The sequence below is a fragment of the Taudactylus pleione genome, unplaced genomic scaffold (genome assembly GCF_031769625.1).
Source record: "Taudactylus pleione unplaced genomic scaffold, aTauple2 ptg000571l, whole genome shotgun sequence".
NCBI lineage: Eukaryota > Metazoa > Chordata > Amphibia > Anura > Myobatrachidae > Taudactylus > Taudactylus pleione.
Genome location: NW_028284973.1, coordinates 763802 through 775853, shown reverse-complemented (window position 1 = coordinate 775853; position 12052 = coordinate 763802). Strand labels below are relative to the sequence as shown.

The following is a 12052-nucleotide window of genomic DNA, read 5'->3' as shown; positions in this document are numbered from 1 at the left end:
CACAGAGCAGTCAAGACAGATATACACAATGCACACACACAGAGCAGTCAGAGACAGATACACAATGTATACACACATAGCAGTCAGGGATATAGATACACAATGTACACACACAGAACAGTCAGGGACAGATATACACAATGTACACACACAGAGCAGTCAGGGACAGATATACACAATGTACACACACAGAGCAGTCAGGGACAGATATACCCAATGTACACACAGAGCAGTCAGGGACAGATATACACAATGTACACACACAGAGCAGTCAGGGACAGATATACACAATGTACACACACAGCAGTCAGGGACAGATATACACAATGCACACACACAGCAGTCAGGGACAGATATACTCAATGTACACACACACAGAGCAGTTAGGGACAGATATACACAATGTTCACATACACACACAGAGCAGTCAGGGACAGACATACCCAATGTACACACAGAGCAATCAGGGACAGATATACACAATGTACACACACACAGAACAGTCAGGGACAAATATACACAATGTACACACACAGCAGTCAGGGACAGATATACACAATGCACACACACAGCAGTCAGGGACAGATATACTCAATGTACACACACAGCAGTCAAGACAGATATACACAATGCACACACACAGAGCAGTCAGGGACAGATATACACAATGTACACACACAGAGCAGTCAGGGACAGATACACAGTGTACACACAGAGCAGTCAGGGACAGATATACCCAATGTACACACAGAGCAGTCAGGGACAGATATACACAATGTACACACACACAGAGCAGTTAGGGACAGATATACACAATGTTCACATACACACACAGAGCAGTCAGGGACAGATATACACAATGTACACGCAGAGCAATCAGGGACAGATATACACAATGCACACACACAGCAGTCAGGGACAGATATACACACAGAGCAGTCAGGGACAGATATACACAATGTACACACACACACAGAGCAGTCAGAGACAGATACACAATGTAAAATAAGTCTGGGGCATATTATGGGTGTGTCAGTGACCGCGGCTGCGTTCTCAGATACACAACCACAGAGGCCATGTTTAGCTGGAGTTCAGATCAGAAGGATAGATATATACATAATGTACACACACACACACACACGCAAAGCAGTCAGGGACAGATATACACAATGTACACACACAGCAGTCAGGGACAGATATACACAATGCACACACACACACACACACACACACACACACACACAGAGCAGTCAGGGACAGATATACACAATGTACACACACAGCAGTCAGGGACAGATATACACAATGCACACACACACGCAAAGCAGTCAGGGACAGATATACACAATGTACACACACAGCAGTCAGGGACAGATATACACAATGCACACACAGAGAGAGCAGTCAGGGACAGATATACCCAATGTACACACACAGCAGTCAGGGACAGATATACTCAATGTACACACACAGCAGTCAGGACAGATATACACAATGCACACACACACACAGAGCAGTCAGGGACAGATATACACAATGTACACACACAGAGCAGTCAGGGACAGATACACAGTGTACACACAGAGCAGTCAGGGACAGATATACCCAATGTACACACAGAGCAGTCAGGGACAGATATACACAATGTACACACACACAGAGCAGTTAGGGACAGATATACACAATGTTCACATACACACACAGAGCAGTCAGGGACAGATATACACAATGTACACATACACAGAGCAGTCAGGGACAGACATACCCAATGTACACACAGAGCAATCAGGGACAGATATACACAATGTACACACACACAGAACAGTCAGGGACAAATATACACAATGTACACACACAGCAGTCAGGGACAGATATACACAATGCACACACACAGCAGTCAGGGACAGATATATACACAGAGCAGTCAGGGACAGATATACACAATGTACACACACACACAGAGCAGTCAGAGACAGATACACAATGTATACACACAGAGCAGTCAGGGACAGATACACAGTGTACACACAGAGCAGTCAGGGACAGATATACCCAATGTACACACAGAGCAGTCAGGGACAGATATACACAATGTACACACACACAGAGCAGTTAGGGACAGATATACACAATGTTCACATACACACACAGAGCAGTCAGGGACAGACATACCCAATGTACACACAGAGCAATCAGGGACAGATATACACAATGTACACACACAGAGCAGTCAGGGACAGATATACACAATGTACACACACACACACAGAGCAGTCAGGGACAAATATACACAATGTACACACACAGCAGTCAGGGACAGATATACACAATGCACACACACAGCAGTCAGGGACAGATATACTCAATGTACACACACAGCAGTCAAGACAGATATACACAATGCACACACACAGAGCAGTCAGAGACAGATACACAATGTATACACACAGAGCAGTCAGGGATATAGATACACAATGTACACACACAGAACAGTCAGGGACAGATATACACAATGTACACACACAGAGCAGTCAGGGACAGATATACACAATGTACACACACAGAGCAGTCAGGGACAGATATACCCAATGTACACACAGAGCAGTCAGGGACAGATATACACAATGTACACACACAGAGCAGTCAGGGACAGATATACACAATGTACACACACAGAGCAGTCAGGGACAGATATACACAATGTACACACACAGAGCAGTCAGGGACAGATATACACAATGTACACACACACACACAGAGCAGTTAGGGACAGATATACACAATGTACACATACACACACAGAGAGCAGTCAGGGACAGATATACACAATGTACACACACAGAGAGCAGTCAGGGACAGATATACACAATGTACACACACAGAGAGCAGTTAGGGACAAGTATACACACACACACAGCAGTCAGGGACAGATATACAATGTACACCACACACAGCAGTCAGGGACAAATATATACACAATGTACACACACACACACACACAGAGTAGCCAGGGACAGATATACACCGCACACAGCAGTCAGGGACAGATATATACACAATGTACACAGTAGCAAGGGACAGATATATACACAATGTACACACACACAGCAGTCAGGGACAGATATACACAATGTACACACACAGAGCAGACAGGGACAGATATACACAATGTACACACACAGAGCAGATAGGGACAGATATATACACAGAGCAGTCACATACAGGTATACACAATGTACACACACACACAGCAGCTAGGGACCAAGTATACAATGTACACACAGAGAGCAGTGAGGGACAGATGTACACACACACACACAGCAGTTAGAGATATACACAATGTACACACACACAGCAGTCAGAGATATACACAATGTGCACCGCACATAGCAGTCAGGGAGAGATATACACAATGTACAGCAGTCAGGGGGAGATATACACAATGTGCACAACACACCGTTGTCAGGGAGAGATATACACAATGTACACACACAGCAGTCAGGGAACGATATACACAATGTACACCACAGATCTATATAATGTAACACACAGCACAACTAGGGACAGATGTGCACAATGTACACACACACAGGACACAGCAGTCAGGGAGAGATATACACGATGTACACCACTCACAGCAGTGAGGTGAAGATATATATATTGTAAACCACAGAGCAGTGAAGGACAGTTATTTACAATGTAACACAGAACAGATACACTATGACACGGATAGATAGATAGATACAATGTTGCTCTCGGTGTGACGTCACTGCCCCCTCCCTACCTGTCAGTGCCGGAGTTACAGATGGGGCAGCTGCTGCAATCAGATCACTGACACCTGGGCCTAGACACAGCTCCTCACGGAACATGCGTAGATAGCTAGGGCTGCTCTTAAATCAGCAATGCCACTTCTGTTCTTAAAAAGGCGATACCATTGAATAATGCAGAACATTGGTCTCTAGAGACATAAATCTGTTATTCAGACCCCAACATCTCAGAGTTTCCATCTCATGGATCTAATATTTATCTTATTGGTGACTGATGTACGTTATAACTTATCAGATGGGACACCGCTTGTTTGTGACAGTCATGTCTATTATTATACCCTAACAGCCCAATACCATTATTTGGCTATAAATAATCTGACATCAGAAAGTGGTCATATTATATTCTCTCCTCTGTACCCTCCAGCATGACCCTTACACCAGTTACACAATGCTCTGCTCCTGGACCACTGCCCACTTCATTTATAGTTTAGTGTAGCTTTCAGGAGCTGGGGCTAAATGTCTCAAAAAGTTTTGGGAGCGGAATCCGAAGGATATTAGCAGAGATGGTGGTGAGTGGTGACAGCAGGCAATAGTGTATACTTTCCCAATGACGCAGACTCTGCTGGGAGCAGTAGTTCTCCAGATGAATTGATACACCAGAGTATAATATAACCAGCCACAGAGTGAGCATTATTGATTAGGTGTATAACGCAGTGATTGGTGCTGGTGGCGGTTAGTTCACACATGGTACAGCTTGATCAGTTATTAGATTTATTATATATCAGGTAGAACAACAGGTCGCATGTGACATAGGGAATTACACAGGTGTAACAGTGGTAGATGGAATGCACTGTTTGGGGCAGCCTGGAGCTCGGGGTATTGCTGGGTGTTATAGTGCGCTGGGTGTGATCATGGTTCTGACGCCTGTTGCAGATAGCAGCACTTGTGGTCTGCTGTGCAATGGTGGTGGTATAGTGTACTTGCGGGCATACAGCAGGGCACTGTAGGGCTTAATGGTGGTGACAGCCAGACCTGCTGTCCTTATGGATACTGTGGAGTAAAGAGGTGCGCTAGGGAGTAAAGAGGTACCGAGAAGCTGCGCATGTCAGAGGTCAGACCTCTCTTAGCTGGGTTCCAGCTGGTCCTAGTGACCGATGGTTCTTTCCTACCTGGATAATGCTGGAGGGAGGCAGCGCAGGACCACGCTCCTTCCAACAAAGGATCCCTCTGCAGTAATGTCTGCGTTCACATGTGTGAATGGACTTCCGCGCATGCATAAGAGCTGTGCCGGGTCTGAATCAGGGAGTAAAGTGATCGCCATAGGCCTGCGCTTCCTTGGGGGAAAGGAAAATGCTCTATTCATATGCCGTATTTTTCCAGTTATAGATAATTATGATGTCAACATTTTATTAACCATGTCAAGATCATGAATGAATGTTGACCTTCTGGTTTGTCGACATTGTCACTGTCTACTTCATGACTACACCCCACAGGAACGAGCCTCAGTCTGCATACTCCTGCACAGGCAAGAAGTCAAGTTCCAGGTTATTTTTAGTTAAAGCTTCTAGAACTGGATCTTACATATCTGGGAAGTTCTGGAGCCTATGGGACTCCCCCAGGGGCATATCTATAATGGGTGCAGGGTGTTTTTATGCCAGCAGAATGTAAAACAGCGGTACTATTATTACTACACACTTGTTTTTGAACTTAATAGAATCGCTGTTTTAAATTCTAAGGTCAAAAATGCAGATAATTGGCAGCTATTAAAAGCCACCATTTAGTAAATTACTGCCAAAATTGATATTTATAATTGTTGCAAAATTAAAACAGATATCTCGCAGAATAATCTATAGAACTATAAGGACTGGAGTGAGCAGCCAAATAATATATCCTGTTATGTACAGTCCCAAGCAATCTTTTGCTTTCCCATACATTGAAATTGTTTTTTTATGTAATCAACAACAATGGTGACAGGAAAAAGACGTTATATGAATTAAAATGATAAAACTCCTCACAAACCTCAGAACAGCCCCCCTGCAGTCTCTGCTTGACCTCTGGCTTACCTGCAGTTTACATCAGGTATTTTATAATAAATCGTAGGAGAGAAAGAAGACACCAAGCCTGCCACTTACTTGTAAGGATCTGAAGAAAGACAGATTTTTGTGCACCACAGGCTCCTCCAGCTGCAGACTGTGATAGATGAAAGTCCAGGCTGGGCGAGTGATGTCATTCTGGACGACCTGTGCCATAACGTCAGACCTCCTATCTGCACAGTCCAAAGTTTACATAGAAGTCATAGGGGCATATTCAAAGTTGGGAGCATAGCAAAATAAAATAAGTAACTTTGCATATTGGTAAAACCATGCTGCGCTGCAGGTGGGACAGATGTAACATGTGCAGACAGGTGTAAGGTGCTTACACACTAGACCAGGGGTTCCCAACCACGGTCCTCAAGGCACACTAACAGTCCATGTTTTGAGGATAGCCATACTGGAGCACAGGTGACTTAATTAGTACCTCAGTTATTTTGATTTAACCATCTGTGCTCAAGCCTGGATATCACAAAAACCAGGACTGTTAGTGTGCCTTGAGGACCGAGGTTGGGAATCACTGCACTAGACGATTTTTGGAACGATATCCCCGATACTGATGTATCGAAACGACATATTGTTCAAAATTGTCTAGCGTGTATGCTGCGCCTGGTGCGCGCTCCCGTGGGGTCATCAGCCGCATCGTCAGGTCGGTCCTACATGCAGGCCAACCTGGCGATGCGGCTGACAACACCATGCAGCGGGATGCAGCAGGGCCAACTAACCAGTGGTCGGGCACCGGATCATCTAGTGTGTACCGGTCGGCCAATAGTGTGTACCGGTTGGCCCGTCAGCGGGGGTGGCGCCAGTCACATTGCTGGCTACACCTGGGCTGGCTCCAGGACTAATAGCGCCCTGTGCCGGCCGAGCGCTCCACGCTCCTTATCGTGCACGGCGCAGCGATATTGGGGGCATGGTTTTATTGCCATAGGCCACGCCTCCTTACATGACGTTATCTGAGGGGTGTGCCCGCATGGCACGCCTCCAAATAACATCAGGGTGGGGGGAACCTCACTAGCTGGGCTTCCCCCAGCCCTCTCACGGCACTGAATGGATGCCGCACGCATGCGCGCTGTATCCATTCAGACTCCGGGGTCCCGGCACCGCCGCACAGCTGCGACGGTGGGGGTCCCAAACCCCCCGATTTGACCACCCACGGGCCACTTTGGCCTACAGGTGGAACAGCAGGACGGTACTGTCTCGCTGGGGAAGGGTGCACCTGGGTGGCGCCCCTGTTATATGGGTGGCGCCCCTGTTCGACCGCTCAGGTCAAACACCCCTAGAGCCGGCCCTGGGCTACACACATTGCTTAGTGTACCCAGCTTTAGATTTGGGAGGGACATGTCCAGTCTCAAATCTAAATTGCAGTACAAAATTAAAGATGTCCCGCATTTGTGGGCTACATGCAAAAGCAGCCAGTATTTACCCTGCATGCAGAAACAAAAAGTTTATATGAACCTCTTGCATTGCAACATGGTTGTTTACATGCAAAGTCAGGGCCGTAGCTAGGGTAGTGCGGCCGGTGCCATCGCACAGGGCACCACAGGTCAGGGGGCGCTGTTTGGGCCTGTCAAATTTCTGTTTATTATCATTCTTGCTTGTAGCTTCCTCTTATTTCATCCCCAGCATCTCCTGGCCTCCCCTATCTCTTCCCTGGCCCTTCCCCATGAAGCCATGGCCCTTTTTTGGGTGCATTATGTCCCTTTGAAAAATGAGGGGGTCGCCAATGCGCTTTCTGGCACAGGGCACCAAAATGTCTAGTTACGGCTCCGTGCAAAGTTACTCCTTTGCTCCAAACTCAGAATGGGCCCATATTCTGCACTGATCATATATTATTATTTAGTAATGGGCAAGTGTTTTCACTTGGTAATAGGGCTGTCTTTGAGTCACCTCTTGCATCAAAGGTTTATTGTCAGTAACTGCTATTTAACAAGTATAATGGTGGCACCTATTAAGCAAGGGGATTAATCATTTTTTGCTGCCAAATGAAGATATATGAGTGGAGCAAAGAAACTCTGAATTAATTAGATCATCTCTATGGACAAATAACATATACCAAAAACAAATATAGATAAAATGTTCTAACAAATTCCACATATTCCAGGCTTGACAGACATGTAAAGCTGTGTCCATCCTATGGTATATTATGTGAAGCTCGTATATACATATATATATATCATACTTGTATACTCCTGGTCACCCGACAGAGTGGGCAAGTCAGCCGGCTGGCCACCATCCACCTGTAAGCCCCCTTCCCCACCACTGTCTGCTTCCCACTTGCAGCTGCCCACTTATAGAATACAGGTGGCGTCCAGGGGAGCCAAATCGCGTAATCTTGGCCCCACCCCCTGATGCGCAATGCCGGTAATCTCTGCATTGTGTAGCGGGGGCAGGGCCACCAGAATGTCAGCAAGTATGATATACGGAGATAGAGCGAAGTCCCGATTAAAAAATGGACACAGTTTAGATTTTGTCTCAACCGGACACTGTTTTGTCTACTGCGCATGCGTTTGATTGGCGCTGCACATGGGCCACAATGGTCTTGCAACAGCGGGTCGCAGTGTGGATTAGGACGCAGGGTGATTGACAGACAGAGACTGTCTGGGGAGATAACGAGTGATGACAAAAACTCGGACGCAGTGTCACTGGCCTTGTCGTCATACTTGCAATGGGCATTCTGAGGGTTGATCAGAAGTCTGTTGCTACAACCCATGTTTCCGATGGTCGTCCAATGCTGCATCTTCGGACACAAGCGGCGGATCTGAGAAGCCGGCGGTGGCATCTCTATACGAAAAGACGACAGCTTCTCAGATCCGCTGCGTAAAAAGACGCAGCACTATTGGCCTTTTGCATCCGTCTCAGAATCAGGCCCAGAGAGAGCAATAGATGCGAAAACAGCGCCATCTAGTGCAGCATTACTAAGTCTCAAAATTGGAAAAAATCCCAACATAAAAATTCCCAACAAATATGAGCGTACCAGAAATATATTAATCAATTGCTTATCTGAGTATCTGTTAAGGATACTGCATTTGAACCTCCTATATACCCTGCCTATACCTTCTAATATCCTTCCTATAAACCTCTAAGGATGATGCTAATTTGCGTACGCAGTCATCCAGTAAATAAAGACTCCAGACTTAGAACATGTGGTTCCAAACCACAAAGTATTATTCAAGTAAAAGTACAGCAGTTACACGCTATGATCCTCATATAATCTTAGCGCAAAGAGATTATACAGACCCAAGTACAATTATACATACGCAGCGCTCTCTGGTCCAGATGTTAGGCATCAGCAAGAAACCCCTCGTCAATCAGCATTCAGCACAAAGACTAGGAACCCAGGGTCAGAGCATATTTATACCCCCCCAGAAATAAACAACACAATAGAGAAGTTTGTTGCTAATACCATTGGTCCTAACGGGGAGGGCATATGTTACAAGGCATTTAACAGGTTGATTCAAATAGACACCACCCAGCCTCTAACAACTGGGGGGTCTCTGATTTCCTGCCTCATGCAATCATCCTAACAGTTGTTCATATTATGTACATTTTGTTGCTTGAAGTCTCTGCGGTCCATAAGTTGAGAATGCATGATGCGATCTCCACACCGATGGTACCGGAATACTGTTGAGAGAGTACGCATCAGTACAATTCCAAACATGGCTTACTTATCACGTATAAAATCTTAGTTACGAAATAACCTTTATTTCATAGCAATTATAGTAAATGTGCATACTTGAATCTTATACCTTAAAGCTTATTAAACCTTTTATGTGAATATGTAATGTGTAAGTATGCGGGGTGTGATGTAAAGATGCTAGTTAACTTGGGGCAGATGCATGCGCAAGAAGCTAATAAACAGCGTTTTCATACAGGATCTTATGCATTCGCTAATATGCGATTAGTTACCAGCGCAATTGTGCGTATTAATGTGTGTATGAGAAATGGTGCACTTAAATCTCACTTAAACTAAGTGAACACCTAGCAGTGTGGAATGCTGAGCCTTATAGTTCCACACGCCCCCCCTCTCTCAGCAGCCCCCCACCCTTCCCAGGCTCAGAAGTACAGTCCTTTGTTCTCCCAGGTTCTTGTGTAAATCCAAATTAGCACAGCTACAAGACCCAAACCTCAGATAACACTCTTGGCTTTGAAGGTATTTTATTGCAGGAAGCCTGCTAATGTAAGGTGCTACAAACGACCCTCTTGCTGTATTCGAGCAGGGCCACCTGGAGTGAGAGCAGACGTTATGTCCAGGAAGCTTGTCTACACAAGCTAGTTGTCACGTGGCCATTTGCTTTGTTTAGCTAATGCAATCCAATTTTGACATACTGTACAGCCATTTCTGAAATATATCCTTTAGGGGAATTAAAATAATATACACTTTATCCAGAGCACCCAAACTATGTAAAGTCATGAAATGGGCTTTTGATGAATCGCCGTAACTTATGGCGATGGTCACAGATGCAATCGCATGATGTTAATAGTAATATCGCCACATGTACTAAAGTGTGAGTTTATCTAAAATGGCGCTTAGGCAGCCATTCGCAAAATGGCGTCTTGCGATCTCATTTCCAAGATTCGACACTGTGATCTTTTTCCAAGAAGTTCTTTCCTTGTGTTTTATTTATTTTTTATTTTCATCATGTTTTTCATTTAAGGTTTTTACCATCCCTTATCTGCATGATTATCATCATATTTATAATAAATCTGATATTTATTTTATCTGCCAGCGCTCCCAGTTTTTGTCTCTAAGACAGGGGCCAGACACTCGGCTTGGGTTTGAAATCCTGGCGGCTTAATAGCCGCCAGGATGAAATGCCAACGCCGGAAGCCTGACAGAGGAGAATCCAGGCGGAACATGTAAGTACCCTAACCCTACCCTCCCCCCCTGCCCCTAACCCTCCCTTAGTTTTGCCTAACCCTAAATATCTCAGGGTGGTGCCTAACCCTAAGTCCCCCCCCCCAGCGCGGCTAAGTGCTAAAGGCGGCTGGACTTACCTTGAGCGGTCGGACATCTGGATTAAGATAGGTGTCCGTATTTCGATGCCTACCTTAAGTCCCTTGTTGGGCTTCTGCTGTCGGGATATAGACCGGCGGCATTTAGTTCACCGGTCTATAAACTACATCCCAGCCACTTCTATCTGGTGAGCTGCTTTCAGATACACAGCAATCAGATTGTTACTGAAGCGCCCAATACATTTCTCCTCTCCACTAAGCCCTGGGCATCGATGTTGGCAAACCATTAGTTCTCCGCCACAGTAGGGGGGAATGGAAGGTTGGTAGAGTGTTAAGGCAGGTACACACTAGGGTGATATATCATTCGATCCGGTGCCCGCTATGTCACCGACGATGCACGCTCCCTCATGCAGGTCGAACGGGCGATATCGTTAGCGCGGGTCATGCTGCCGAATGCAGCATGGCCACCACTGTCGCTTCCGGCATCGGCAAGTGTGTACGCAGTTGCCGATGCTGGGACTCGGCGCATGAGACATCGGCTGGGTATACATCATTAAGTGTGTGCCTAGCATAACGGTTACTGTATCACATGCACATAGTAAATACGAGGTATGTCTATTAAATAACGAGACTGATTAAATAGCTCATCTTAATTTATTGACATTATAAATGTAATGTTTGTCCCCTTCAATATACTCCCCATTTGCACTAATACATTGTTGTAGTCTTGTTTTCTACTGGTGGAAGTCATGGAGCAAATCAATTTCTGTTAGTTATTTCAACATATTATCTGCCGTTTTCTTCTTTACAGCATCAACTGATTCAGAAAAAATGCTAAGTTTAAAAGTTGAAAATGTGTCAATTTGAAATTTTAGTAACATTTTTCCGATATGAAGGGAGTACTTTTGCAAGAATGGGTTCCAGAAGGCACAACAGTAACCAGCATTATTATAAGGAAGTTTTGAAAAAGCTGAGAGAGAGTCAGAAAGAAACGGCCGCAACTGTGGAAAATGGTTGATTCTCCGCTCGCTCTGAATCAGGGCCCTCCTACCTGTTTTTGGAGCGTCCTCATGGACGCTCGCATAGCTGTGGGTTACCACCCACAGCTTATGCGAGCGTCCATGATGATGGTCGCGATGGTCAAAGACCATCGCGACCATCGGGCTTGCGACGAGACCCTGCGGTAGGGTCTCGCTGCCGCAAGCCCAGGAGTGATTTTGGCTCTATCAGAGCCAAAGT

The 12052-nt window shown here is 45.5% G+C and overlaps 1 protein-coding gene across 4 annotated transcripts in view; it reads right to left on the bottom strand.

The window, feature by feature from the left end:
- SEC22C (SEC22 homolog C, vesicle trafficking protein) overlaps positions 1-3858 on the bottom strand; it is a 36610-nt gene extending 32752 nt beyond the window's left edge. For all 4 annotated transcript variants that reach the window (XM_088453087.1, XM_088453088.1, XM_088453086.1 and 1 more), the window contains exon 1: positions 3785-3858. The gene's annotated coding sequence lies outside the window, so the exon portion shown is untranslated. The remainder of the gene's footprint in view (positions 1-3784) is intronic.
- Between the last annotated feature and the right edge of the window lie 8194 nt (positions 3859-12052).